Source organism: Pinus tabuliformis, chromosome 6 (assembly GCF_031772625.1).
Source record: "Pinus tabuliformis cultivar Carrire ecotype Pingquan chromosome 6, CPIR1, whole genome shotgun sequence".
NCBI lineage: Eukaryota > Viridiplantae > Streptophyta > Pinopsida > Pinales > Pinaceae > Pinus > Pinus tabuliformis.
In genome coordinates this window covers 530,587,316-530,595,197 of record NC_142292.1, presented here as the reverse complement: position 1 = coordinate 530,595,197, position 7,882 = coordinate 530,587,316, and the positions used below count along the sequence as shown (strand labels likewise).

At 36.3% G+C, this 7,882-nt stretch overlaps 1 pseudogene across 1 annotated transcript; it reads left to right on the top strand.

Moving 5' to 3' along the window:
* Window positions 1–743: 743 nt before the first annotated feature.
* On the top strand, window positions 744–1,425 carry LOC149259627 (galactinol synthase 2 pseudogene; annotated as a pseudogene). Its single transcript, XR_016265486.1, has 3 exons — window positions 744–983; window positions 1,078–1,212; window positions 1,333–1,425. The product of XR_016265486.1 is annotated as a galactinol synthase 2 pseudogene (transcript).
* The last annotated feature ends 6,457 nt before the right edge of the window (window positions 1,426–7,882 follow it).

The window sequence follows — 7,882 nt, the reverse complement described above, 5'->3', positions numbered from 1 at the left end:
GAGAGTCATTATTAGTTGTTATAGACTGTGCCTCCAATGTCAGACGAATTGGGTGGCCGCCGAACAGTGGATCGATTTGAAATTTGAACTAATCTGCATTCATTGTGAAAATTTGCAATGTATCTGCATTTCTGATTCCAAATTCATTAGCTCCAAATAACAATGCTCGCCGCAGCCTGATGGCGGAGGAGGGCAAGGGCTAACCAGCCATATATTGAGTCATAAATGCCCTTGCGATCTATGTATGTGGTGCATGTCAGTGGGATGGCATACCTAACTCCAGCGGGCGACCTCGCGTTTCTGGTGACATACGCGGGACCCACCAACGAGGGCCCGCCCGCCCCGTCTCGTTTTTGACTCCGGCGGCCAGCATGTGTTTCCGGTGGAGTATGCGGAGGAGTAGTCGGAGAATGTGTTTCAGGCCGCGTGGGGATGAGCATTGACGCAGATAATTAATTACGTACATTTCTCCGCAGTCCGTCGTTTTACTCGCTGCTCCCAACACCAATCATGAAGCCGCGCGATTCACCGATTTGAATTTGAATTGATTTATCGCGCCAATTTCATTTTCATTTGCAGTCAATATCCGAGGATTGAATCGTGGAGTTTGGGTTGTTTTGTTACAGTGTTGTGGAATCGAGTCTGTTTGAGGTTAAGGAATGGGATGCAATGGACAAAACCTTTATGGGGCACCAGGGCTCTTCTTCCTCAATCACTTTGGATGGGTATGAAGGGTAATTCCCCATGGATATTTCTACGCGGTTATGGATTGCTTCTGCGAGAAGACATGGAGCCACACTCCGCAGTACAAGATCGGATACTGCCAGCAGTGTCCAGAGAAGGTGTCATGGCCCGTGGAATTAGGGCAACGGCCCTCTCCATACTTCAACGCTGGAATGTTTGTTTTTGAGCCGAGTCAGCTGACATTCGACTGCCTTTTGGAAACTCTGATGGCTACTGTGCCAACGCCCTTCGCAGAACAGGTCTGGATCTGTTCTCATTTCAGTGAGGATCATGCACATTTTTGTTTGGTTTACCAGATCTAATTTTGACTAAATTGTGGTATATGTTTTGTAGGATTTCTTGAATATGTATTTTGAGAAGATATACAAGCCCATTCCTCTGGTGTACAATCTGGTTCTAGCCATGATGTGGCGGCATCCCGAGAACGTGGACTTGGACACTGTCAAAGTTGTTCACTACTGTGCTGCTGTAAGCTTTCTTTTCACTGCAAATTTGGGTTCGATAGAAACAATATGATTTATATATGAAAGACGAGATAGGTGTTCTGAGCGTACAGGGTTATATTAATGGATGAATGTGGATGTGCAGGGATCGAAGCCGTGGAGGTACAGTGGGGAGGAGGAAAATATGGAGGGAAGATATAAAGATGTTGGTGCAGAAATGGTGGGACATATACAATGACCCTCGTTTCAATCACTCGGGTTCATGCGACATAATTCCAGATCCAATTTCAGAGTTGGATGGAAAATCAAATGATCTGCAACGAGTGGCTGCTAATTCATTCTTTGCTGCTGCGACGGCAACAAATCCCAACTTAATGCCTGCACCGCCTGCAGCTTAAGAGATTTCAAATTTGCAGAAGTCGCCTGTAGCATAAGATATTTATATATGTATATTTTAATCCACCGGCATAGACGGGGACAATTTGTATATCATACAGAAGATCATACTGTATGTCCTCAAAGATGAGGATATTGCTGTTGCGCTTACAGTTATTGGTTGTAAATTAATCGAATTTATTTAATATTTGTAAATATACAAATTGACATTTGTATGACTGGACGTACATGGTTACTCTTTCGTTTTCTGTAATTCAAAAAATATTTAATTTTCATTTAATTCTGCATCGATATGAAAATATTTACACGCATGCAATGTGACGTAATTATGAATTATTATAAAATTTAGTAAACCCTGGTGGCTAGTAAAAGCCAAACTTCACTGGTATCTTTCATCATTAGTCATTAGCAATGTTATATTGTTTTTTTCCCAGGAAAAAGGTGTAATTTTATTTAATATATATAATATATATAATATAAATATATATAATATATATAATATATATATAGATATAGATATATATGCATTTAAATATGATGATTTATTAGGATTCTAAAAAGAAGGGTTATATAATCATCGTTTTCCAAAATAACTATAATAAAACTAAATATAAATATCAAAACAATGTTGGTACGTGTAATTGTTATATGAGATAAGTATGAATAAATGGAGATATACTAAAAAGTCTTACAAAATGTGTGTGAAGTATGTGAACTTAAAGAAAATTGTTATATTTAATCAGTTTTATTAATGAATGGTTTATGACAAAATTGATAGAGCTGATCATTTTGTTGTTGTTTTTTGATCTATGAGGTCCCAAAATCCAATCATAATTTTTTTTAGAAAGACTATCTACTCTATTCTCAATTGTAAACATAAACAACAATTTTGAGGATAAGAGTTGTGCATAATTGTTGGAACTTGCTCCCAAACCCATTTTTAGAGAAAATAAATGAGTTTCCAAAAATGTAATACAAATCCTCCCCCACATCCAAAAGTGTCTCCTTGCGAAGTCCCATCAAAGAATTCCCAAGGATGAGATCTATCAACGACTGTTGGATTTAGGATTCTATTGTTATTATCTCTTTGGTCCTTCAAGAGAAGGTCATAAACAACTAAAATTTGTGTCGCAAAAACTTCAATGGGAAAGATGTCATCTTCAAAGATAGCTCTATTTCTTGCAAGCCAAACTCCCCAAACTATTAAAAGAGGCAATACTTGATACAATTTGTTCTCCCTCAATGAGTCCACTGAATACATACCTCCATTAACTCTTCACCTAACCAAATACCTGCAAATATGAACTTTTTCATAACATATTTCCAAACACCTTTAAAATAAGGACACAGTAAGAATAAATGATTGAGAGATTCTTGAATCATCAACTTTGCATAGGACACATTTGTTTGGGCCTTGAAAACATCTCCTTGTTAAATTCTCCCAAGTTGGGAACTTTAATTTTCCATAAAAGTTCCCACCAATCCTCATGAACATCCTACAATCTATCAGATATAAGAAAAGCATATCCAAATTTTAGCGTATAAACCCCTTAGGAATCATGGACCAAACCAACTCATCCTCCTCTTGAGCTAATATGAGATGTGTTGCAGGTAAACTGCCAATGTATCTAATCTAGAAATGATGAAGATGCATGGGTATGCCTAAATGATCTTTCAAAACCCAACCTTGATTCCATAGATTTGTTTGTGTTTTGCTAGATCTACAATTTGACTCAAGTAAGCGAGGTCATTACCATGTAGATATTCAATCAAATGTTCAAGAAGTCTGTGATCAATATGAATTCCAATCCAAGGATTGATCAACCTTTAAATGTGATCCATCACCCACTTTCCAAGCTAGGCTTGAATCAAACAATAAAAATTACGAGAGAATAACTTTCCAAATGATAAAAACATTGCTTTTCAATTTATTGGGTAAGCAAATCTAGTCCTCTCACTGCATAGGGTGTATATATTAGATATACACCACTTTCGTCCAATGAGAGTGAGTTTTTAGTAATTTCCAACCAACTTTAGTTGCTAAAGCTTTTGAAAAAAATGTAAGTCCTTTAAACCCTAACCTCCAAAATCTTTAGGAGCAACTATTATTATCTGGATTACCCATGGAAGAATAGATTGATCTGATAAACCTGACCATAAAAGATTACAACGTTTTTTTATCTTGTTTAATATGCCTTTTGGAATCCAGGAAAGCCACATCCAAGAAACTAATATTGCCTCAAGGACTGATTTAATAAGAAAAAGTCTTCCAGCTCTAGAAAGCCATCTTAAGCTCCAATTTTTAAGCCTTTTTTCAATTTTTTCTATTAACCAAAATCCTTCTGCAAATTTATATGAGTTAGGTTTTAACTTAAATCCAAAAATTTCAATCCCACAACAATCTCATCTGTGACAAAGGGAAACATACCTTGATAAAAATCCATATCTTCAACATTCAACCCACAAATAGATAAAGAAGATTTTGTTATGTTAATCTTAATACCTTTAACAACTTCAAAAGAGCAAGTGCATATTTGATGGTTGTAGAATATCTCTTGTAACATCACAAAAGATGAGAATGTTATCTACAAATAGTAAATTTGAAGTGAGAAGCCCAAAAAATACACATAATTGTTGGAAATAATACTGAGAGGGGGGGGGTGAATCAGTATTATTAATTTCTTTTCATAAAATTATCCAGATTTATGCTTTAAATTATTCTTCCAAAATTGATAATTAACTTGTATGTCAGTACCAAAAATGATGAACAAGAACAGTAAAAACAGATTGTCCACACAACGGAACACCTGATATAAGGTGGAAACCCAATGTGGGTGAAAACCACCTGCTGCAATATGTCTCTGTCTTCTTTCAAATAGAATTTCTTTTACAATGAATTTTTACTGGTGCAGTCCTTTACCAGTACGCAGGCTGCAACCTGCAGAGGGCTACAACCCTCTCTCGTTTTCCAGTCTCTCCTGGAAGGAGCTACAACCCCCTACTTCGTTCAAGGACCACGTTTCATTAATTTTCAGACTGGATCCAAGAAGATCAAATGGTCATCAAGTATAAACAAATCTTCAGAATTACCCAGGCATTAGATCAATATATATTTTCTTTATACAACATATCTTTCAAAATCACCCAAGCGCCAACCCAAGCACTATATCAAAATATAAATAAATGCTCGATCTGGTCACCCATTAAAACAGAGGTTGTTTATGCCGAAATCAGAACACAATGCAAAAGATATACATATAACAGTGCACCCGGAGGCTAGGCACAAGACAAACCCAATATGCACACCCAGAACCTGAACTGCAATACACCTGAAGCAATGCGATTTCTCTCGAAGAAATGTCTGAACTTCAAGCCTGCGATCCTTTGCTCTGTTCTACGCGCATTCTCCTTGATCAGTAATTGCTCCTTAACCGATCACAAGAATGCCAATCAATTCTCCCTTAAGATCTTCAATTCATAATCAATGCGTTGCCAAAGGATCTCTTTTCTTCTTATATAGTCATGATTTTGATAAAACCATGAGTCGAAACCAGAGGATCCGAAATCCTGTGGCGCAACTGTTTTGACCGATCTCTTAAGAAAAAGGCTTAAGCGGGAAAACGATGAAAACGGTCTAAACAAAAAAAGGCGGACTTTAAACTGAATGAACCCATAATAATACTATATCGGGTCCGCTTCTCATCGCTACCAGCGCATGCCCATATCATGGCCTATTCCCGACGTCCGATCCGATGGATCGGATGCGACATGCCCATTAACCAGCCTTTATATATATATCGGGTCCGCTGTTTTCATCGCTATCGGAAATTTGAAGTGGAAGGCTTTTATAAACTGTGCGATCACCGCGGATGCGATGTTATTATAAAATCCCTTTAAAGCTTCCATCGGGTCCGCCACCTCTTATCGCAATCGGAGGATTGGGGTGGACGACCCTATATACATTGCGACATTCTGCGAATGCGATATTATTATAAACCACATTTGAAATGCCATCGGGTCCATATGTTATCGCAATGGATTACCACGAATGCGATGTTAATATATGCTGCCTTTAATGCTTCCATCGGGTCCGCCACCTCTTATCGCAATCGGAGGATTGGGGTGGGCAACCCTTTATGCATTGCGATATACTGCGGATGCAATATTATTATAAACCAAAAGCGATATGCCGTCGGGTCCAATGCATACATGCTATTGATTATTATGTAATACATACATACATATATATATGGGTTTTAAGTGCCCAAACACCTCCCGATAGTATTAATGAATGCATATATGGGATTTGATCGCCCGAACAACTCCCGATAGAGTTAAACCATGCATCCAAGGGTTATATAGGCCCGATTCCTCCCGATAACTGCTTCTTTGTCATATATAAGTGAGATGTTCGTCTATGAGAGGGTTGCCATCAAGTACAACGCATGCATCACAAATGCCAACAATAATCCTTTCAAAGAACCACTTCTTTTAGCCTCCCAAGAATTTGACTTAATCCTTTAGTGACCAATAAAAATAGAAGAGGTGATAATTGACATCAAACTTGCCGAAAGACCTCTTTGAGCATGAAAGAAAGGTGAGGTTGATCATGGGTTGATCAATTTATCAGAACAATGAAGGAAATAAAGTTTATGTAGCTCATAATCCAGTTTACAATTGGAATACTAAACCCCAGATGTGTAAGTAAGAGACAAATATAGATCCAACTTACTCGATCATATACTTTTGAAAGGTAAATCTTTAGAATTGCACCTTTGATATTCCTTAATTTTAGACTATGTAGTCCTTCCTCGGCTACTCCAATAGCTTCATGGATCTGACACCCTTCAAGGAAGCTAAACTACTCTTTTGATATCGCTTTAGATAAGATTGGCTTTAAATGATGGGCAATGACCTTATATACACAATCACATAGAGATATGTGTTGAAACTCGTCAAAAGTAGTAGGGTTGTCTACTTTTGGAATTTAAGCGATAAAAGTACTATTAAATGAATATAGAACCAACCCTGTAGTTCATAATTTTTCCACAACACAAAGAATATCATCTCCAATTAGTTCATAAAAAGCAATGAAAATTTTCACTCACCACTTGTCAAGACCAAGACTCTTGTCCTTTTGAAAAATTGAGAACACCTCTTTTAATTCTTCAGATGTCATTTCCTCCATTATAGGCGCATTCTTTACATTATTTGAAAAACTAGGAAAAAAGAAGGCAATCACACAACTTCTGTTATCATTGCTTATCGAGGTTATTTAAACAAGGATTCAAAATGAGACTTTCCCATATTTGCAAGATCTTCAAACAAAGAGGCTCTATTACCTTCTAGGTCATGCAGTTCCCATATAGTATTTGTAGATTTCTTGCCTTTTGCAACATTATGAATTTTTTTTGTATTGTCATCTCTTGCCATAAGCCAAACAATACTACTCTTAAGTCTCCAAGTAGCTTCTTGTTCATACAAATTTTTTTTTTCTAGATTCCAGCTGAACAAGTCTATCCTTTGTATTCTCCGTGAGATAACCCTCAGAAGCTTCATCAATGATAAGGATGAGACTATCTTCTATTGCTCTTAATTCTTCAATGTACCTTTGACAGGACATCATTGCATGGTCAGTCCATATTGCTTCTATAAATCAATTTAGCAACTTCAAAATAGATTCTGACTGAGAAGGACAGTGCCACAAAATTTGGCAAGATGGGAATTTGGAAATTCATTATAGAGTATAACAAATGATTGTGCGAGTTTGATATTTTTTTACAATCAATTAGGAATATGTGGTGAGGACTTCATTTTTTTTCTTAAATTAATTAAATTTAATATAACAAGGGTATTGTTTTTTATGTGAAAATATATGTAAAGTTGGAGATAATCGTAATTGGTATAAAATATAGTTATATGTTTTTTTTTTTTTAAAGATATTCTTTGGATTATGAGAACATAACATTTAAGTGTAACAAATGATATTTTTTAGGATATTTATAATTTCTTGATGCTATGTTTTAGATAATTTTTTATTAGGAAAAAAAGAAACCAAATCAAAATCAAGAGATAATTTTGTCTAAATGAATTGAATTTAGATATTAGCTTTAGTCAAAATGAGGTAAATTATTGGGGAATCCACTTCTTTCTTGAGTGATAAAGTTGAAGATATATATAGAGGACTTTCCTCCTCAAGGGGGTTGTAGCTATTGCTCCATTAGTGGAACAAAAATGCATCATGAAACTATTACATCTTATTTAAATACGAAAATGGATCTTTTAAGGACTTTGATCAC